Source organism: Acomys russatus, chromosome 7 (genome assembly GCF_903995435.1).
Source record: "Acomys russatus chromosome 7, mAcoRus1.1, whole genome shotgun sequence".
NCBI lineage: Eukaryota > Metazoa > Chordata > Mammalia > Rodentia > Muridae > Acomys > Acomys russatus.
Window position 1 is genome coordinate 53008745 of NC_067143.1, and position 23012 is coordinate 53031756.

General features: G+C 48.3%; 1 pseudogene; it reads right to left on the reverse strand.

Annotated features, from left to right (window-relative positions):
* Nucleotides 1-7741: 7741 nt before the first annotated feature.
* On the reverse strand, nucleotides 7742-8245 carry LOC127191970 (40S ribosomal protein S9-like; annotated as a pseudogene).
* Nucleotides 8246-23012: the final 14767 nt, after the last annotated feature.

Below are 23012 nucleotides of genomic sequence, written 5' to 3' on the forward strand. Positions count from 1 at the left end.
GAAACCGGAGTTACAAATACTTCTGAAGAGCCATGTGGACACTGGGAATCGAACTCCGATTCTCTGGCTAGAACAAGCAATGTTCATAACCGCTGAGCCATCTCCCCAGCCAACATTTTTTATTGATTAGTTTTGATATTTGGCAATTCCACGCATATAAACAATATGTTCTGATTATTCTCACCCCCGTGCCCTATCCCTTTCAATCCTGTCAACACCCCTCATTAACTCCAATCTCTTTTCCAAATTCATAACTTTTGCAATTTTTTTTAAAGTGAGTCAGGGTCTTACTATGTAGCTTAGGCTGGCTTCAGCCTCTAGGGCAATATTTCTTGCTGCACCTCCTGAATGCTGGGATTATGGGTACATATTACAGTACCTAGCTTGTGCAGTGCTGGGAATGGAACTCAAGGCTTTGTGAACATTTGATGAGCTCTTTACTGACCGAGCCACATCTCCAGCCGCATATGTGTTGATACACAGATTTCTTCAATCACTTTGCTGAGCCCCGAGGCCGGGTCAGGAGCAGGGCACTGGGATAGTTGGCACACGGAGGAACAGAGAAATGGAGCCACACCTGGGCGTGGCCATGAAGCCCAACCTCAGAGCAAGACTGAGCTGCCTCCTTCCAGCCACAGCTGGCCTAGAGCAGGGTTGGTGCTGAAGGCAGACTCCTTGCCCCGACACATGCTTTCTGGTTGGTGCTCTTGCCTGTTTGCTCAGTGTACCTTTGGGCCAGTGTCTAAGCCTGCCAACTCAGCTCTCCTATGGCTTTTTTCTTCTCCTCTTCATGCCCTGGCCTTGATCTTAGGCACTTCTTCCCTGCTTCCAGGGGTCTCAAGCCTCCTTTTCATCTTTTCAGACCCAGTCTAAGTCTACGCCCCACCCTTCCCTGGGCCTTAGCTCATTCTCTTTCTATTTGGAGAACCAGCCTAAGTACTTCCTTTAAGTGTCTTCTCCCGACCCAGTGAGATGGCTTAACTGATAAAGGCGGCCAAGCTTGATAACCTGAATTCAATCCCCCAGACCAACTTGCTGGGAAACAAAAACCAACTCACATGGATTGTCCTTTGACCTATATATGAGTGCTAGTGCAAACATGCATACACACACACAGACACACACACACGCATGCATGCACAAATAAACGAACAAATGTAAATAATAGATGCATTCTCTCATGATAAAGTCAAAGCTCACCTCTTCATCTTTTCCAAGCGGCTCTTCTGTCAGTTTCGGCGAGGCCATCTCCACCCAGCTGGCCGCCTGGATCAGGAACCGCCAAGCCTGGCTCCCCATCCAGTCTTCCATGGATTTTGGCTACTGCCCTCCAGTGCCCTGGCATCGTACACTTTTCATTTCGCACAGCCTTGCCCATACTTTTGCTTCATCTCTTCCAATTAAGCTTTGAAAGCGTGTGGCTCCTCCAACCTGCTCCTCCCACCTTCAATCCATACTCCACGCAGCAGCCAGAGGTGGATCCTGGTCAGTCGTACCGCTTCCTTGCTCACCACTGCCCTGGGAATGAGCTCTACCTGTTTGGCATGGTATCAGAGGCTCTGCACGCCCTGGCCTCTGGTGGCCTCAGCTCACCCCACCCTGTCTATCCAGTGACTACTGAGCAATCTCTAGTTCTCAGCCTTGGCTTGAGGTAGTGCTGCTCTGTAAGGCCTCTCTTCTAATCTCTGGGTTCTTCCATTTTCAACCATCTGGGGGAAAAAATCCTCTTTGGGAGTCAGTTGGGTAAACAAGGGGAGTGTGTGCACGCACGTGTGTGTTTAGAATCACTTATCGGTCTATTTATGTATTTGTAGTGTTACTAGAGTCGTCAGGGTTAAAGCCCTTGTTCCTCATAATGAGCTCAGCCACCCGCCCTCAACAGGCCAGTTAAACCAACAAGTATTAGTGAAGAGCAGAGAGGAAGTTTGTTTAATGGGGCCATAATGGAAAAGTGAGCCAAGAGGTCCCGTGAAGCCCAAGTTGACCCTTAGGGTCCTGACATGAGGTTTAGAGGGCTGGAGGTACACAGAGCTAAGAAGTTCTGGCCAAGGTGAGGGCCTGCCCATCAGTGCTTGGCATCTGCTCTGTCCTTCCTGCAAGGTGGTCTAACAAACTGTTAGAGCTGTGTGAAATCTCTTCCTGGGAGGCAAATTCTCCTCTGGCAGGCACTAGATCTCAGTATTTTCCTTCTCCCAGCATAAGAGTCCTGGGGAAATTCCAATATCATGGCAACCATTTTGGCAATAGTCAAGGAGAAAAGCCCAAAAGTCTCTTTAGGCAATATCTTCATTTGGGCTGGAGAGATGGCTCAGTGGTTAAGAGCACTACCTGTTCTTTCAGAGGTCCTGAGTTCAATTCCCAGCAACCACGTGGTGACTCACAACCACCTATAATGAGATCTGGTGCCCTCTTCTGCAGATAAAACACTCATATGCAATACATAAAAAAAATAAATCTTAAAAAAAAAAAAGAATGTCTTCATTTTTGCCAGGGTGATTACAATTGCTAATTTCAAAATAATTTAAAGCTGGGTGATGGTGGCATGTGTCTTTCATCCCAGCACTTAGAAGGCAGAGGCAGAGGCAGGCAGAGCTCTGTGAGTTTGAGGCCAGCTTGTTCTACAGAGGTATAGAGCTGTTACACAGAGAAATCCTGTCTGAAAAAACCAAACCAAACAAGCAAAAACAAGTTAAAATTGATCTTTAAGTATTTCTTGAGTGCTAGCCAAGTGCACCCAGACCCTCCCTCGCATGCCCACTTGCAGCTGAAGCCGGGGCAGGTTTAGAGGGCAGGCAGAGCCCTCAGGGGACTTCAGCAGACCAGAGTGAGTAGGGATGAGGCAGCTGAGATTCAGAGGGAGGCCTATCTGCCTCGGGTGATGCAGACAGATGTGAGGTTGGGGTTTCAGATCTAAGGCTTTGACTCTAGTATTGCAAGGGTTCGTTGGCTATTGGAAGAAAGAGAACACTCTGGTAGATTGAACTACAGCTCATTGGCCGCCTGCCTGGCAATTAGCATCCCACTCAGCCAGCCCTCCAAGAGGGAGGCAGCTGGACACCAGCTGAGCTCAACAGCAAGTGGGAGCTGAGGAGGTGGGAAGGACAGAGAAGGAGTGACAGTCCAGGAGCAGAAGGAGCAAGCCTGATGAAGGGGAGGTAGGTGACCCACAGCTTTCTCCTGACTCTTGCTTGCAGCTTCTTGCCCTCTGCTTAGGTCAGCCTCAAGGTCAGTTTGTTTTCTTTGGCACCATGGTCCAGAAAGAGCAGAGTGAGAAAGATTGGAGGACAGTTTGAGGTTCTACAAGGAGGCCCCCAGCTGACAGCCTATCCCCGGGGTGGGCACACGTCATGCTGAGCCCCCTCAACTCCTCTTGCCTCCCTTTTTTGTTTTGTTTTGTTTTGAGACAGGGTTTCTCTGTGTAGCCTTGGCTGTCCTAGACTCACTTTGTAGACCAGGCTGGCCTTGAACTCACAGAAATCCGCCTGCCTCTGCCTCCCGAGTGCTGGGATTAAAGGCGTGCTCGCCTCTCACCTCCTCTGTCCCTCCCATATAGCGTGGGATCCTGTGTCCTTATACCTATTTCATAAGAGAGGGCAGGAGATATAGCAATTGCCTAACATGTACAAGGCCCAGCACTCAGGAGGCTGGTGCAAGAGAGTTGTAGTGAGTCCATCCAAAGGCTAGCCTAGGCTACAGAGTAACACCCCACCTCCCAAGAAAGAAGTGCCGAGAATGTATCTCTGTTATTTCCCTAGCATGCACAAAACGCCCTGGGCTCAATCCCAGCAGTTCATAAAACTGAGCATGGTGGTTCATTCCTATAATCCCAGCCACTTGGGGGCAGAGTCAGGAAGGTTACAAGTTCAAAGCCAGCTTATGCCATATAGTGAATTAGTGGCACCTATGGGCTACATGAGCCCTTCTCTATCCCATACTTACACCCCCCCACCCCCCCCCACCCCCCCGCCAAAAGGCATGATGGACACACCTGTAATCCCAAGACTAAGGAGGTAGAGACAGAAGGATCAGGGGTTCAGGGGTTTAGGGTTATTCTTGGCTACATAATGAGTTCAAAATCAGGCTGGGCTACGTGAGACACTGTCACAAATAGAGAATCATAAGAAAAAAAAGAAAAAGACTATTCATTAAGCTGTCATTTGAGGGGACACTGAAAAGGCCCTTCTCCTTTCTGCCATTCTACACTGTCATCCACAGGTCATAGGACATAGATCCCAGCTAGGAAGGCCTGAGTTTTAGTGCCAGCGCTGCCATGATTGCCTGTGTGACCCTAGGCTAACATCTTGACCTCTCTGGTTCTTGCATTCGGCAGATGAAGTATTGAGCTAGCAGGTCTCCTAAGGATCTTTGTTCTAACTTCTCTGATCTCTGTGACTTTCAAACACCAGGCTGGGAAAAGGTGGGTCTTGTCCCATCACGCCAGTCAGCTCTGAGGATGACTTCCCAGGAGGTGGCGGGAGAGGGCAGACAGAGGACAAGGATTCTGATTTCACCACTTGAAACAAAACTGGGTCTGGCCTTCTCGCTCCTCCAAGACCCCAACTGACCCCACCACCAACAGGCTGGGAACTGACCCAGGCTGAGCTGAGATGATGGGCTAGGAGGCCCTAAAATTAGCTCCAAGGCAAAGGGAGCCAGAGCTGGCTCCAGCTATAGACTCCCACAGTGCCAGGAACGGAGTCTTCACCCAGCTCAAGTAGAGAGGCCAGCCAAAGCTCCAGCATGGACTTGTCACCATGCTGGGTGCCAAGAGCCACAAACTCCTATAGGCACAGGTCAAAGGAGCTTGAAGGACAAGAGGGACCGAGGCTAGGTCCTTGGGCTCAGAGTTGGTTCCCAGCCACCAGCCTTTTAGGGCTCTGGGAGGTACGAGGGAGGAGCATTGATATTTGTGTCCTCCTGGGACAGGGCTGAGGGCACTGGCCTGTCCTCTCAAGGCTGCATGAGATAACCTCAGACCTTAATGCCAGCTCATGAGGGTGTAGGAGGATCCAGGAATAGATCAGCTTGCTGGGGGGAGTAGGTTGGAGACACCAGTCATGAGCCCCAAAGTCAGAGCCTTCCCTCCACCCAGGGTGGCGTTGCCCCTGCTTCCTTCTCTGTCTGAGTGATCTGAGGGGCTTGTGAAAAATGCAGATTGTGCTGGGCATGGGGGCACATGTTCGCAACCTCAGCTGAGGCAGAAGCTTGAGGCCATCCTTGACTTCATAATGAGTTCCATGCACTCAACCTCCAGTCAAAGAACCATTGAAAGTATTGAGACTTAACCAAGAGAGAAAAGAAACATAAACGTTAAACAGGTTGGCTATGCTGCTCAATTGGTAGAGTTCTAACTTACCCAAAGCCCTGGATTTGAGCCTCAGCTTGGAATAAATTGGGCATGGTAGAATAGGCCTATAATCCCAGCATGGTGGGTGGGGATGCAGGAGGACCAGAAGTTTAAGGACATCCTCAGCTACATAATGAGTTTGATACCAGCCTGGGCTACTGGAGACTCTGCTTTAGAAAAGAAAAGGCCAGGCATGATGGCACATGTTTTTAATTCCAGCATTTGGGAGGCAGAGACAGGCAGATCTCTGTGAGTTCGAATCCAGTCTGGTCTACAGAACAAGTTCTAGGACAGCCAGGGCTGTTACCCAGAAAAACTCTGTCTCAAAAAACCAACAACCATAACAATGACAAAAAACCTAAACAAAACAAAAAGCAAAGCAAAACAATGAGGGAGGAGGAGAGGAAGAAATGGGAAGGGAGGAAAGTTAAAGTTTATTCTTTCTTCATTGAGCACAGTGCCCACCTGAGGCACTGAGAATGTCTCACATCTCTTTCTTGATTTGGGTTTTGGTTTTATGAGGCAAAATCATACGATCCATCTACCTCGGCCTCCTGGATACCGGGTTATAGATATGGCCACACACTCAACTACACTTAATGTCTTATTTGATTCTCTTAACAATGCTAATGAACAGACTAAATGAATACTCAGAGAGCTTAAGTGACTTGCTCAAAATCACACAGCGGATCAGCAGCAGCCAGGCTGGCATGTCCACCGTGCCATCAGTGCAGCCATCTTGTGTATGTGACCTCAAGAGCACAGTCCAGCCAGGCAGCCTTGGGGAATGCAGGAGGAGAGCAGTGGTGAGGCCTGGGAGGATGAGGTAAGGGTCACGCACAGTGATTCAGAAAGCAAACTTAGAGTGTGGGGAGAGGGGAGGGTTACAAATCCGGGCTTGAGGCCTCACTCTGCTGGCCAGCTCCTACTTCCTCTTCTGTGAAATGAGGAAGAAATGTGAGGGTAAGAAGTGCTCCGCTCCAGGCCTGCCTGGCACACAGTAGGTGCTCAGGATGTGTGAGCTGGCCTTTCCTTCCCCCTAGTGCCCCACCCTTAACCCTCCCCTCTTGGCCCAGGCTGAAGAGGCAGCAAGACTAGGGGGCCCAGTTTACTACAAAAACCCTCTGGGAAGCAAACACCCCCTCCCCCACCTCCCCCACTGTACCCCATCTCCTTCCTTGTCAAGGCTCTCAGCTATGTGGGATCATCCTCTTCATTAGCTGCGCTGGGCTGGGCCGGATGTCAGGCCTGGCCTCTGGGAGTCTCTGGTGACTCATGCACACTTCCTCCACCTACAGTCATGACTTTGCTCCTGGACGTGTCCCTGAAGCTGTCCTCACTGGGTGACTCCTGAGGGGCAGCCTCTCATAGGTGTATTCTGCTAGAATACGGAGCTACCCACTGTGGGGCTGGGTAAAAAGTGGAAAGGGCAGAATGGCCATTGGCTTCTGGGGTGGGGTGGGGGGACAGAATAGCGGGGCTCTGTGGGTCCTGGAGCCCTCTCCAAGCACGGGCTGGACAATGGAGCCTCACGTCCCCTGCTGAGAGCTGGTTCTCACTGGGAGTCTGGATTTCAGAGAGTTCATTGATCTACCTCTCTCGTTTACCATATGAGAAATCTGGAGCCATGAGAAGGCCATCGCCAGACAGGGTCACCCAGAGAAGAGACACAGAACAGTTTCTCCTACCCACGTTTCTGAGAAAGCCTTCAGGACGCTGTGAAAGTTGGAAAGACAGCTCTGGCGCCACCCTGTGGCGTAGAGGAAGAAACACAGGGCTGGGGAGGCTGTGCTAGTCCCCCAGGATGGGGCAATTGCTCCACACCGGGACCCTGGGGTAAAAGGGCCCTGCTCCATCCAGTTACACAGCCTTTGTTCTCTCGGGTCACTCCAATTCAGTGTCTCTCTCCCACACCAGGCTAGAAGCTCCTCAAGGACAAAGCAAGATCTGAATCATCACAGCACTTGTAAAGGCATTGTGAAAGTTTGAGGAAGTGATTTAAGCTGAACTGAATTCACTATGTATTGGAAGGAAACAGCGTGCAATGTGGGCAAAAATTTCTGCCCAACAATGTTTATTGAATCAGTGTTTGCAAAAGCAAGAATTGTGCTAGTCATTGTTGAAGTGGGTTCAGGGCTCCTTATGCCATTCACTTCCCTTGTGTTTGAAATGTTTTGAAACAAAGCATCGAATAGGAAACATCAAAGTCCAATGATGGTCTAAGTGAATTATGCTGCAGCTGTGCAAAGGAAAGTGTTTAGAAACATAAAAATGCCGGCATGGGGTGTAATTTAATGCTGAATTTTTTTTAAACCAAGTATAAGCTGTTTTACTAGTCAACTGGAAAACTAGACACTCCTCCAATCCAGGAAGGTATTAATTGAATCCTCTTCCTCACCGCTGACCAGAGCCAGCACCGCCCTGGCCTTTCTTGGCATTTTTCCTCTCCACTGGGCCTGGGCAGCCACCACCATAAGGAGAACGGAGGGAGAAGTCAGTGTGCTTCTGGGAGTCCAGATTGACAGTGAAGGACCGGATGTTCACCACCTGCTTGCTGACCCTGATGTGACGCTGGCGGATAAGCACGTGGGCATGGTGAACAGACTTGGCCAGGCCCAGCTTAAAGACCTGGGTTCGCAGCCGCCTCTCCAAGAAATCCTCAATCTTTAGGCCCAGGATGGAAGCCAGCTTTGTCTTGCCCTCATCCAGCACCCCACTACAAACGAGTTGCTTCAGTAGAGCCTTGCCTTCAAAAAGACGCTGTGGGTCCTTTCGCCAGCATCAGCAGCTCCCGGGCAGCTGGATCAACTTCAGTTCCTGGTCAACACAAGGTTTCTTGAAGGATCTCCATGAGGTCACATAGGTTTTGTGGCAAACCGGACTTCTGTCAACCAGCATGTTGGCTTCTCTAGGCCTGCTGTGCCTACGAACTCATGCCCATGACAAAGAACCTGAAATTGTTTTTCAAAAGTATTTTAATTACATTTATTTATTCATACCTGTGTGTTTTATTGGCATATCTATATGCCTTATAATTTGCTCATTTAAAGTGGACAATTTAAGTCAGGTATGGTGGTACACACATGTAATCCTCACAGGCAGGAGACTGAGGCAGGAGGATTGCCACAAGTTTGATAGTAGCCTGTACTACATAATAACTTTGAGGCCATCCTGTGCTCCATGGCGGAATCCCGTTTAAAGAAAGGACATCCAAAGCCAGGTGCGGTGGCACACACCTGTAATCCCAGCATTCTGGGAGGCAGAGGCAGGCAGTTCAAGGCCAGCCTGGTCTACAAAGCAAGTCCAGGACTGCCAAGGCTACACAAAGAAACCCTGGCTCAAAAAACCAACAAAACAAAACAAAAAACAACCAAACAAAGAAAGGACACACAATAATAATAAATATGATAGTAGTAGCAGCAGCAGCAGCAGCAGCAGCAGTAGTAATGATGACAAAGTATACAGGTCAATAATTTTTAGTATATTTCCCAATATTTTCCAACTACTACAATCAATTCATAATATTTTCATCTTTGCCAACAAAAATTCACAACCATTAATTAACAGTCACTCTTCTATTTCTTCTACCCTACCCCAAACCCCCAATCTACTTTCTCTCTGTATGGATTTGCCTATTCTAGATATTTCCTACGAACAGAATTAGAACCATACAACGAACTCCCTTTTGTGTCTAGCTGTTTCTACTGTGATGTTTTCAGGGCTCATCTATGTAACACTTGCATTCCTGATGCCTGCAGAGGCCAGAAGAGGATGTTGGGTCTCTGGGAATTGCAGCTATACATGGCTCAGTCATTATGTGGGTACTGGGAATTGAACCTGGGTCCTCTGGAAGAGAAACCATCACTCTTAATCACTGAGTTTGTTTGTTTTTGTTTCTTTTACATTTTAACTTTTTATTGATTCTTTGTGAATTTCACATCATGCACCCCAGTCCCACTCATCTCCCCTCCCCTTTATACCTGCCCTTCACCCTTGCAACCTCCTCCCCAAAAAGAAAAAAGAAAACTCCTGGAAGCCATAGCGTGCCACGGTGCGTCCCACAGTACACCCTTTTGTCCACACTCCTTTACTTGCCAATGTTCATTGCAATGAGTCACTGGTCTGGTTCAAGGCCTCTGGCTTCTGTGACACTATCAGTATTGGATCTTCACCAGGAATCCTCTCAAACATCCTGTTGTTGCTCTGTGCCATGGAGGGTCCTGTAGTTTTGGGTCTGTAGGACCAGCCCTTTCATGTGCTTTAGCAGTTTATAGATGGAGTAAATGTTGGGGTAGGCCAACTCAGAGCCCTGGATCTAGGCCTAGGTGTTAGCTGGCCTACACCACAATCCACAACCCCAGGATGAGCTCTCCAGCACTGCCCTGGGTGACACACCCAAAGCTCAGCTGGCAAAGGGTAGGACCAGCTCTCTGATCACCTGTGCCCACCCCAGCGGGACCAGCCCTATTGTGCTGCCCAGGAGAGATGCAGGGCCCACTGTCCTGAGCAAGGCCAGCTCTCCCTCCTGCTACAGATTGGGAAGGTGAGGCGCTGGTGATAAGGTAGCGGGAGGGCATTTCTCCCTTGCTGAGGCCAACTCAAGGCAGACAAGTTGCAGGGCCACCTCTCCCGTGCTCACGCCCTTGCCCTTGGGCCAGCTCACCTGAACACCACTCCCCTACCTACCCAACCACAACCAGGGCCAGCTTGGCTGTGCTGCCCATCACTGAGGTATTTGTTGTTGTTGTTTTTAAGATTTATTTATTTATTATGTATACAGTGTTCTGCCTGCATGTACACCTGCAGGCTAGACCAGGGCACCAGATCTCATTACAGATGGTTGTTTGGGATTGAATTTAGGACCTCTGGAAGAGCAGCCAGTGCTCTTAACCTCTGAGCCATCTCTTCAGCATCCCATCACTGAACTTTTTATTTATCTGTTTGGCAGTGCTCCTGAGGGGCTATCCACAGTTTTATGTTAATTTATGCTAATTACACAGCTTGTATACATACCTAAGCAGTGAAACTTCTAAACTTGTTTTGACTTGGAAAGAGGATCTCACTATGTAGCCTTGGCTGGCCTTGAACACACAGTGTTCTGGACTAAAGTTTGTAAATTTTATGGAAACGCTGTGCTTATCAGAAGAGTTTATCTAAGGAATTGCGGTGCTGCAAAGACGGGCCAGACATTTTACCTTTCGACTAATACAAAAGTTTCACTGGTGTGGTGGCCAACACTTGTAACCTCAGCAGTCAGCAAGTTGGGGTAGGAGGATTTGAGCAAATGTGAGGCTAGTCTGGGCTACGTAGCAAGACCGTGACTCAAAACAAACAAACAAGAAAAAACAAAAAGGATATAGCTCCATTCGTAGAGTGCCTTTCTAGTATGCACAGAGCCTGGGCTTCAAGCCCCAACACCACCTAAACCTCAAATCCCAGAACTTGAGAGGAAAGGCAGGAGAGTCAAAAGTTCAAGGCCGGCCTCAGCTACTTGTTAACAGCCCACGTATGTGAGCAAAGTGCACCTGAGCGGTCCAGGTGCATCTCTCAGCTTCTCCACAAATTCTGTTTTGTTTCTTTTCTATTTCAGATGTGCTGTGTGCTGGTGCATACAAGCACGTGTTCATGCATGTGTCATGTGGACATTGATGTCAGGAACCATTGGCCGTTGCCCTTCTACCTTCCTCACTGAGGCAGGGTCTCTCAGTCAAAGCCGAGGCTGGACAGTCTGACTGATCTTGCTGGCTAGCTTGCTCTGGGGATCCCTTGTCTCTGCCTCCTGGAACGGGAGTTATGGGTGGACCAGGACACCTACCAGCATGTCTGAAGCTTTCAGAGAACCTGAGCTCTGATCCTCAAGCGTGGGTGGCTTTAACGTTAACTCCTGAGCAAGCACCGGGCACCCTGGCTTTGTTTTGCAGATAGGATCTTAAGTAGTCCAGGCTGGTCTCAAGCTTTCTATATAGCTGATAATAACCTTGAACTTCTGCCCTTACTTCTGGAGTGCTGAGGTTGCATGCACGTACCACGCCCCTAGGTTTGTGCAGTGCTAGGGATCCAATCCAGGGCTTTGTGCACCCTAAGCCAGCATTCTACCAACTGAGCTACACCTAGTCTTTTTAAGTCCCAAACCACAGCTAGTGGAAGCTTGAGAAACATTTTTTTTAAAGGGTCTTTTTGTTCATTACTGATGTACATATGGATACATGTACGTCACGATTGAATGTTGGAGGTCAGAGGACAGTTCTTGACACCCTAGGCAAGTTCCAGGAATCCAACTCAGGAGTGTGCAGCACGTGCTCTCTACCCATTGAGCCACCCCACCAGTCCCATCTTTGGGTTTTAACAACTCACTTCCAGGAGGGAGGGTATACACCTTGGTTGTGGTGTAGACTTTCAATTTGTGGACCAGCAATTGTGGTTCAGCTGTCTTTGGTTGTCAGGGCTGGCTTCTTGGACCCAGATGTCCTTTGACAATGCCAAAGCTGACAAGGTAACCATGCATGGACTACAATCCCACTATACAACCAGACTAGGAATATTTGGACCTGGACACTTCCATTCCTGTCAAGGTCAGGAACTCTAGTGTAAACAAATGGGTTAGGTTCTCCTAAAGCCTGCTGGGAAGTTTACAGTCGGCTTTGGTAGTTGAGAAGAGCCTTGATGCTGGAGGCCACAAACCTGGCCTTCTCTGGAACTGGAAGCTTAATCCATCTGGAAATGGGTAGTGAAATATTTGGCCTTAATATATTCCTAAGAGACCAGCTGCCTTGGCCCTGCCCCCAAGAATGTCAAGACAAAGGTTGACACATTCCAAGAATGCACAGTAGATATGGGTGTGTGCTGCAAAGCCTGACCTGAGTCGGTCTTCAGGACTCACATGATGAAGTGAACTGACTCCCATTAAGTTGTCCTCTGACCTCCATACATGTGCTATGTTACACACACACACACACACACACACACACACACAATAAATAAATAAATAAATAAATAAATAAATAAATAAGCAAATGTAATAAAATAAGGATGATTCAAACAAAAGATGCATCTATTTTGTTTGATTTTTCTTCAGGGTCTTACATAGGCCTATAGGCTGGCCTTGAACTGACTTTGTAACCAAGGATGAAGGCGAATCTCTGTTCTCCCTGCTTCTGCCTCCCGAGTGCTGGGGCTGGGCCTCAGGGCCTCACACATCCCAGGTAAGCACTGTACTGACTGAGCCACATCCCCAGCCTCCAAGAAGTGTATCTTAAGCATTTATACAGTTGCTTGTTAGCTGGTTTCTAGTTAAATTGGTTACTCAGTTGCTGTGCTTCCATCATGCTAATGCCTGCATGTCATTTCAATGTATTTAACCACTAAATGCACCATCCACTAGTGATAAAACAGACCTTTATCAAACTGAAGGAGGCTGCCATCAGGCAAGATAAAAGACAACGTAAAGAAGGAGGAAATATTTGCAAATCATGTATCTTCACGATTTATATCTAAACTATGTGAAAACTATTGCGGTTCAGTAATGAATGGCAAGTAAGGTTTAAATGGGCAAAACATCCGATGAGACATTTTCCAAAGGGGATGGACAAATGGACAATAAACACGTGAAAAGATGCTTGATTCCTGTTAGCCAGATGGGAAATGCAATTAAAACTACAATAATCATGCTGTGATTCCATTGTGTGCCCCTTCCCCCGGAATGGCCACAATGAAACAGTCACATAGCAGCTAAGGTTAGGAAGGAAGTGGAGAAATCAGAGTCTTAATAGATTCCTGGTTGGTGTGTAAAATTGTCCAGTTACAATATTTTGAGGGGGGTGGGGAGGGGGAAATCCAGGAGTGCCTCAGTTAACATAGAGTGACTGTAAACCTGAACAGTTTCCCTCCTAGGAGGATCACAAGTCAAGGCCAGCTTGGTTATGCTACATCCTCAGCAGAAATAAAAAGATAGATAATGCTGGGGTGGGGGAGGTGGTTCAGCAGTTAGCTACGCCTGTTGCTCCTCCAGATGGCTTGTCCAAGTCCGGCAGCTCACAGCTGCCTGTAACTCCAGCTGCCTCCAAGGGCATCCATGAACATACAACAGATGCTTACACACACGTGGCATATGTTTACACAGATATATACACATAAATATAAATAAAATAAATATTTAAAAAGAGAGTCTCACTCGCCCCCCCCAAATAGAACACCAGTCTTTCTTTTTTACAGATGTATTTTCTTTATAATTGTGTGTGTGTGTGTGTGTGTGTGTGTGTGTGTGTGTGTGTGTGCGCGTGCGCGCGCGCCCATGGATTCCAGAAGAAGGAGTTGGGTCTTCTGGAACTAGAGTCACAGGTGTTTGTGAGATGCCAGATGTCAGTGCTGGGAACTGACCTCAGTTCCCTTGGAAGAGCACTACTTGCTCTTGGCTGCTGACTTATTTCTCCAGCCCCAAGAACACCAATGTTTCTAGTGGCGTTACTTATAATAGTAATAAAAAAAAAAAAAAAGCAGGCATAACTCAAACATCCATGCACTAATGAAGAGCTGAACAGCATGTGGCATATCCAAGCAATAGAATATCATATGTCCTGAAAGGGGAATGAGGTATTGATATATGGTAGGAAATAGGTGACTCCTAAGAACATAAGAAAGGGTCACAAAAGATCCCATTTACACGAAACGTTCAGAATAGGCAAATCTGTCTAGACAGCAAATAGATTTGTGATTGATAGGGATGAGGCACAGAGGGCAAGGAAGCAAGGATAGGAAGTGATTTTTAAAGGGTATAGGCTTTTTAAAAATGAGGTTCTAACAATGGTCTAAAGTTGACTGTAGGGATGACTGTAAAGATTCTAAAAGCAGCGGTAGCCAGACGTGACAGGACACGCCTATTGTCCCAGCTGCTGGAAGGCAGAGACAAGAGAATTGACTGAGCCTAGGATATGTACTCGTGTAGTTACTTTCAGACAAGGCCTTAGGTACCTCAAGGTGACCCCAAGCTTCTGATTCTACTCCACTCCCCAGATGCTGGGGTTAATAGCACAGAGTAGTCAGGGCTGGAATCCTGGGCCTTATGCACGCTAGGCAAGCAGCCTGGCCTTATCAAGACCCAGGTGCAAACAAGCAGACAAGCAAACCAGACCTGTCATCCCAACTACCAAGGAGTACAGAATGGCTTCATGGCCACTCTGAACAATTAGCAAGACCCTCCCTTGAAACAACAGCTCAGGTTGTCAGCCCTGCTGGCAAGTGCCTGCACCTGCTGTGCTTTCTCCAAATTAAAAACAAACAATCAATCCTCAGGGTACTCGGGGCACTAGTTCTAGGTACTGATACTGGTAGCTGTTCAAGTCCCTTCTAAGGACTGCCATAGTATGTGCACGCAGCTGTGCACACTCCACTGCAGAACGTAAACCATCTCCAGATTAGGCGTGATCGCTAATGCAATGTAAATTCTATGTAAATATCTGCCATGCTGCACTGTCTAGGGAATAATAGCAGGAAGAAAATGTCTGTGGATGTACAGAAGCGTCTGCGTTTTGAGCATTGAGATAAGGGGTAGGCTGAGTCCGTGAATGCAGAACTGAAAATGCAGATGGATGGTTAACACCAAAAAACCAACAGTGGGAAATTAAGGGGCAGGGTTACAGATCAATTTTTTAAATGTATATATAATTTCCCCTATTTTTATACATTTTGTTCTATGAACAGAGGAAAATGAAAGGTGAAAAATGCTAATGTATGGAGTTGGAGAGATGATTTAGTGGATAAAGGCATTTGCTACTCTTTTTTTTGTTTTGTTTTGTTTTGTTTTTCAAGACAGGGTCTCTCTGTGTAGCCTTGGCTGTCCTAGACTCGCTTTTGTAGACCAGGCTGGCCTCAAACTCACAGTGATCTGCCTGCCTCTGCCTCCCGAGTGCTGGGCTTAGAGACATGCGCCACCACTCCCAGCACCAGGCATCAGCTACTCTTGCACAGGACCCACGCTCTCTTGGCCTCTAAGGGCATCTGTAAGTACATTGTGTACATACAGGCAAGCAAGTACATACACACATAACATTTAAAAAGTCTAAATGCTAGTTTTGTTGGAGGAAAAAAAAAAGAAAGCCACTGTTTTCATTTTAAAAGAAGGAAGGGGAGGAGCTCTTGGTAGAGAGATTTGATTCTTAGCACCACAGATACAAAAGTAAAATCAAAGCAGCCAGGTTTACACTCACAATCCCCTCTCCATGCTCAAAGAATGCGTGTGTTTGAGTGTCTGTGTGAGTGTGGGGTGTCAATGTGGTATACTTGCATGTATGGGCATGGGTGTATGTGTCTTTGCACTTTCAGAGAGGCCAGAGAAGAATACAGGAGAAAGTCCTTAGTCCCTCCAGACAAGGCCTCTCACTGATCAGAAAGCACGGGGATCCCTTTGCCTCCTTCTCCCAGAACATTGGGTAACAGGCTGTCCAAATTCTTTTTTTTTTTTTTTTTTTTTTTTGTCAACTTGGTGCAAGCTGGAGTTACCTGCAAAGAGGAATTTCACTTGAGAAAATGACTCCATCCTAATGTTTGTAAGCAATTAGTGATTGGTATGGGAGGCCTCAGCCCACTGGGTCAGTGCTACTTATGGGCAGATGAGCATTGGTGGTATAGGAAAGCAGGCTGAGCAAGCCCAGAAACAACATTTCTTTTTCTTTCTTTTTTTTCTTTTTGGTTTTTCAAGACAGGGTTTCTCTGTGTAACAGCTCTGGCTGTCCTGGAACTTGCTCTGTAGATCAGGCTGGCCTTGAACTCATAGAGATCCACCTGCCTCTGCCTCCCGAGTGCTGGGGTTAAAAGGAAACAACATTTCTTTATGGTCCCTGCTTTAGTTCCTGCCTTCAAGTTCCTGTCCCAACTTCCTTTCAATGATATTATGTAAGCTGTAAGGAAAAATAAATCCTTTTCTTCCCCAAGTTGCTTTTAGTCAGGGTGTTTCATCACAGCAACGGAGACCTTTTATTTATTTATTTATTTATTTATTTATTTTAATATAGTGATGGGACGTGAACTTAGGACTTCATGTTTGTCCAGTGTTCTCACCCATGGAGTCTTCGACAGGGTCTCATGTGGCTTAGGCTGACCTCGAACTTGCTATGTAGCCAAGGATAAACTTGACCTCCTTATTCTCCTTCCTCTACCTACCGAATGCTGTAGTAACTGGCACATACCAACGCTTTAGGCTCTCCAGGGTTTTTGCAGCCTGTTCCTGAACTTAGAGGACCCTCTCTGTTCTTTCAGGGCAATTTGCTGTCATTCTTCAAAGGCCCAACTCCAAACCCGTGGCCTCCACCCTGCAGGTCCCCATCAAATCATTCCTCATTCCTCGAGGCCTTCTCATCCTCAAGGCTCCCCTACTGTTGTGCCTACAGCCTGCCTGCATGGGAATACTATCTTTATCCCAGCCCTGCCCTGCTAAACCCTTAGAGAATTCAAAGTGTAGTGGGATCTCCAGAGCGAGTCAAGTTCCACGGATTGGGCCCTAGGTGGCGCTGTCCGCCAGGGTAAAAGTCAAGGAAACCCAGACCCCGAAGCCTCTGGCTTGAAACCTCAAATTCCAATCCTGCTTGTCCTCACACCATCTCTCAATGCATCCGTGGCCTCCTTCCACCTTTTGGGTCCTAGGGATTGAACTCAGGTTGTCAGTCTTTGCAGCAAAAACTGCTACCCACTGAGCTATCAGCTCCCTGTGCCTGATTTTACAGCAGCGTGCGAAGGTTGGATGAAGGGAGAAATGGGGAACCCACAGGCTAGTCCTGCTGTTTCTGGGAGGACCCAACTCTCCCAGAAAAGTTATGAATATCATTTTTCCTTTCAGATCGCCACCTAAGTCTGTGTGAGGAGATAGCCTCGCCTCTCTCTGGCCCAAACTCTTTTGCCTCCTGTTGGAAAACATGGCTATGAAGTGCAAGGTTCTGATTCTGATTCTGGCCCGGTGTGCCCAAGCTTTAGGGACCTTGTGTGTGACAAACAGGCTGGCCCCAGCGCTCTGGGGTCCAGAATCCCCACTGGGTAGGAGAAGCAGGAGGTGTGGCCAGTCAACATCTTAGTCAAGGGCGGGCTGCCCTGGGAGTTGTCAGAAGGAAAACACTTTCCGGGAGCCGGAAGGGCTGGCAGAGCCCAGGGCCGAGTGGAGAGACCACAATGGACCCTTGTGTAGCGGTTTAGCTTGGACTCGCCCGCAAGCCCAGCTTCTGGGCCAGGGTGGGCCCTGTTTTCTGATCTGCAGCCAGGCTCAGCTCCTAAACAACCCTCCCTGGGCCCAGACAGGAGCCAGGGCTTCGCTTCAAGTCCAGCGGTTATGAGGCTTACAGCCGGGGTCCAGTGCCTTACTCTCCTCTGTCAGCCTTCCTGAAATCCTGGCTGAACAACCTCACCTAAACTTTAAAGGCCCGTCTTTGTAACAAGACAGGCGTCCAGTCCTGGGAGGTTCCCTCTTCAAAACTGCCTAAGGGAGCTCAGGACAGACCACAGGACAGACCTGCAATGACTTTGCTAAAGATTCCTGAAGCCCATCTCTGAGAGGCTTGGCTTCTGAATGAGCCTCAGTTTCCCCCTCTGCCAATAGAGTTGGTAATTTTCATTTGAGGAACAAAGATGCTGAGAGGGTGTTTTAAGTGTCTGGCATACTCTCTGCCTCAGGAAACATCGATCCAAACCGGGCCAGACGGTTTGTAGCATCCTCCTGGGCTGGCGCAGTGAGGGCCCTGGGCTCTGAATTGCCTCTCAATCAGCAGACAGGAAGTCCTCCAGAGTAGCATGTGGACTGCACCCAACGTTCCCGTCTCTGAACCTTGAATTATTCATGGTCATCTGAAAAGTTGATGTTGGGGACCCTGCCATTGCCAGGCTCCCCAAAGGACCCTTCACATCAGCCATCACTGTCTTAAGCATGGAGGGGGTCTGGGGTTGAAGCTCAGTTGATACAGTGCCTGTCTAGCACTCATAAAGCTCTTTAACCAACACCATTAAAATTGGATATGGTGATCTCAAAAAGAAAATGCTTTTAATTGCAGCACTCAGGAGGCAGATGCAGGCAGATCGCTGCAAGTTCGAGGCCAGCCTGGTCTATAGAAAGAGTTCCAGGACACCAGGGCTACACACAGAGAAACTCTCTCTCAAAAAAATCACCACCATGGCCGGGCATGGTGGTACCTGCCATTAGTGGAGGCAGAGGCAGGCAGATCGCTGTGAGTTCAAGGCCAGCCTGGTCTACAAAGTGAATCCAGCACAGCCAGGGCTACACAGAGAAACCCTATCTCAAACAAAACAAAACAAAACAAAAAACCCCACCACCACCACTGCCCCCAGCAACAACACCTGTGCGCGTGCGCACACCTTCCTTAAGCACAAAAAGAGATGACATTTGTAAGGATTGCAAATAAACTGATCATATCCCTGTGAGTAACTAATGTTTGTTGGACCTGGACCTCATTACATAAGCCAGGCTGGCCTCAAAAACTCATGATAATGCTCATGGTTATACACTGGCCTCCCACGGGCTGGTATTGAAGGTATGAGCCACCATGCCCAACACTAATTGCTACTAGTTAGAAGAAGGAAATTAAAAGAGAAATACAAGATGCTGCACTTGGGTTGAGTTTTAAAAGGCTTGAGATCTGAGAGGACAGGTACATGATGAGGTGCATAGATGTGGATTCTGTGTCAGGCTGCATAGCAGAGGCATATGGCCTAGAATGTAGGGGGTGACTCATGCTGGCTGTTCTTTGGCACTTTGGTCCCATTTCTTAGGAATGTCAGGACTGCAGGCTCAGCCCAGGTAAGCAGGCCCCAAGCAGGTCAGATAGTCATTATCCCTCCAGCATAAATAAGGCTGTGGCTTATTAATTCTAGGGCTGTGGGGACAGCAACTTTGGGTCCCCATGGAAACAGTGGGGATATCTCCAGTGTGAGTAAGAATGCCAGGCACACAGAGGACTGCTCCTAGAGCTAAGCAGCAAGGGTGTGACAGCAAAGGCAAAGGATGAAGCCAGCAGGCAAGAATTTGGACATAATTTTAATCTGTAGTTGGGTAGACCAGAAGTCCAAGAAACTGTCTATGTTAGGAGAGGAAGAGTCTCTCTTCCGCTCCCCCCTCCCCCCCCGTCTCTGTCTCTATAATTCTTTTATTGAGCTTATTTGTGTAAGAGGGGTGCACATTTGTCACTGTGTCCATGTAGAAGTCAAAAGGACCATTTTCAGGAGCTAGTTCTCTCCCTCCATCGTGTGGGTCCTAGGTCAAACGCAGATCATCCGGCTTGATGACACCACCTTTATCTTCCGAGCCACGGTGCCAGTCCAAAGTCCAATATCTTAAGTCAGTCTTCAAAGCTGAAGTTTCAGCCGAGAGTGCCTACCCTGAAGAAACTACTGGATGTCAGCAAGCCAGGAGGCTGGCTACAAGCTGTTTGTTCTTCGTGGCTTTATTGCCAGGTGAGGATCAATGTACATTAGGGGGGGCGGGAAGTGACTGTCAGTGGGAGGTACCAGCCTGCTGTTCCAAGGTCACTTCTGTTGATCTTTGTTGTTGGCATAAGTTGACAGCTGGAGCCTGGAGCTGGAGTTTGCCCTGGCTTCCTCTCTCCACAGATCTTTACATTGCCAACTCTGGGGCTCAAACCCAACACAGTTTGAGAAAAGAGAAGGGCACAGGTTTGAGAAGTGGATGGACACGGGCTTTGAGTCTCTATTCTGCTGTGTGGCCAAGAGCAAGATGCTTTGCCTCTCTGAGCCTCTTTTCTCTGATTTGTTAATGTGGTCAAAACCCTTTGCCTTTGAGGCTGTTATTTAGATAAGAAAGAATGTGTCAACCGTGTGTTGCATAACAGGGAGTCAGTAAATGGAACTGCTCTTTCCTCTCCGCAGGAAACAGGGACACCGGGATCTGCTCTGGGCCGAAGGGCCTGGACACTTAGATCTGGTGGATGGTTTTGTGGCTCTATGACTGAGTCCTCTGGCAAGTTCAGCACCTTTCTGCTGTTCGTTTTGTTATGTGAAATATGAGGCAAAGGAACCAGATGGTCTTGGTTAGGTTTTTTTTTTTTTTTTTTTTGGTCAACATGACATAAGCTAGATATAGTTATCTGTAAACTCTGGGTAATCTGTAGGGCATTTTTCTAGATTAATGATTGATGTGGGAAGACCTACTCTCCTGCAGGCAGTGAGTGGCACTCCTGAATAGGTGGGTGGCAGATGCCTTTAGTCCCCAGTACTCAAGAGGCCAGGCGCAAGGCTATCTGTGAGTTCCAGGACTCCATAGTGAGTTCCAGCATAGCCAGAGCTACATAGAGAGCCCCTGCCTCAAACAAGACGAAACAACAAGTACAAAAGTAAAGAAGGCAGGACAAGCTGTGTGGAGCAAACAGTACACAACGGTCCTCCACGACCTTTGATTCAGTTCCTGCCTCCCGGTTCCTTCCATTGAGTTCCGGCCCTGGTTTGCCTTCATGGCAGACTAGAGACTATAAGCTGGAGCAAGTCTTTCCTCTTCAATTTGGTTCGGTCATTGTGTCATCACAGCGATAGGAAGCAAGCCCCGCCCCGACCCCCACCCCCCAAAAAGCCATCCCCCAGCTGCAAAGAAGATGCTGGCTGGCTGGGCTTATCTTGCCTGAGCATGGCAGAGAAATGGTCTATCGTCTTGAAAAAAAAAAAAAAAAAAAGAAATAGTCTATCTTGAAAGACAGGCCCCCAGCTTGAAGCTGGACCCTGCTATTGATGCACTGAATGACCTAAGACATGCCCCTCTCCCTTCGAGACTTCAATCTTTCCATCCACAACATTGCAGTAGCCTTTGAAGTCCCCCTGGCTCTGATGATCTGGGCTCCACGGTTCCGATAGCATCCCATATTCCCAGGTAGTTCTCCTGAGTCTGGGCTCCCATCTACTTGCTCTCACACTCACCCTGTTAGAGCATCTAACCTCCAACCTCACAGTCCCTCCTTCCTGTCTTATCTAAGACCAAAGAGCCCACGACACTGCTACCCAGTTGCTCTCTTCTTGGCACCAAGTATCTTAGAGTCTCTCTAGAAGCTTCTCCTTGGAAATCTTAGGGTTTCCTCCACTAGGGACCATCTTGACGCCTTCTCGCTCACTTCACAATAAAACACTGGGTACTTGGGGATAGCACTTGGGAGAGGTCTAGCGTGGGTCGTACATGAGTTCCAGGCCAGCCAGAACTACATGGTGAGATCCTGTTTCTCCCTACCCCCTAAAAAATGATACTTGTCAGAGGAGTTCCCTGAGCAATGGTGAGTACTGTGGGCCTATGCACTCATCCTCCTGCCTCTGAGACAGCCCCTTTTCTAGAAGCTCTGCAGAAACACACAATGCAGGTTGAATGACGCACATGGAGAATTTTTAACATGTTGCTTGTCCTTGGAGAAGTAGCCAGAGCGTGGGACAGCCTGCGCTCTGGTATATGAGGTGAGAAGAGGGTCCTGCTGGGTAGGTCTGGGCTTGCCCACTTGGCAAAGGACAGGTTTGCAATGTTACTCCCTTATGTATACACCAGAGGTCATCAGGCAGGGCAGGGAATGACAGACTAACAAACCAGGCCCTTAAAAGCATCACCCCAAGGCTGTACCCAGCCACAGCCTTCTACCAGAGAGAGGGCTACTCAAGTGACAAACCTGGTTTAGCCTGCTTGACTTCTGTCAGGGACAGCCTCATCTAGGCTTTAGTCTCCTCTTGGAGATGCAGCCAGTCACAGAACTCAAAGCTGCCCCGTCTATCAGGAAATAAGGAAAGAGGCTAGGAAGGTGTAGTTGAGGGCAGGGGGGGTTCCTTTGGTCACTCTCGAGCTGAGCCCATGGTCCATAGAAGTCTATACACTCATCAGCACACAAGTGTCCCTAGAGGGAGGGGATGAGTCAGTTTGAGCCCCAGGGCCTGTTTTAGGACTTGGCACAATACAGACAGGTTAAAAAGTTCCTTCACCAGCCTGGTCTACATAGAGAAACCCTGTCTCGGGGGGGAAAAAAAGTTCCTTCAATCTCTGCCCTGTTTTGAGTCTTTCCAGCTCTGACCCATAAGGGCTGTAGCAGGGACCTCCTTCCAAAGAAAACAAAGAGGCCTCAGGGTGAGCAGTCCTTGGCTCCAGGGATGAAATGCTAATGTTTGTCCAGAGCAGAATCTGAGGGGAGCAGGGCCACAAATCTATGGATAAAGCCTTGAGAGTCCCTGGTTCTTTTGTTTCTCCCCAAAGCTGATCCCTATGTGACTCCTGGGCCCCAGCATATAGGCAGATAGATGCCTGTGGATGGTGGGATACCTAGGTGTTCAGCTTCAGGGCCAGGCCTGTCTGGTTCCCCCTCCTGAGGTACTTTCCTTGTCTCTGAAGGGCACTGGCGATGGAACACCAAAGTGACCTTTACTCAACAAGCTCCAGCCATGGAAAGGGTAAAGGCCACTGTCCTCTACTGGGTGACTGACAAATGCTGAACTCCCTGTGAGGCACATCACAGACATTGCCACATCCACACAGGATTCTGGAGGAGTTAAGAGTGGAGACTTGCCAACCATGGTGGTGCACGCCTTTAGTCCCAGCACTCAGGGAGGCAGAGACAGGCGGATCACTGTGAGCTTGAGGTCATCCTGGTCTACAAAGTGAGTCCAGGACAGCCAAGGCTACACAGAGAAACCCTGTTTCAAAACA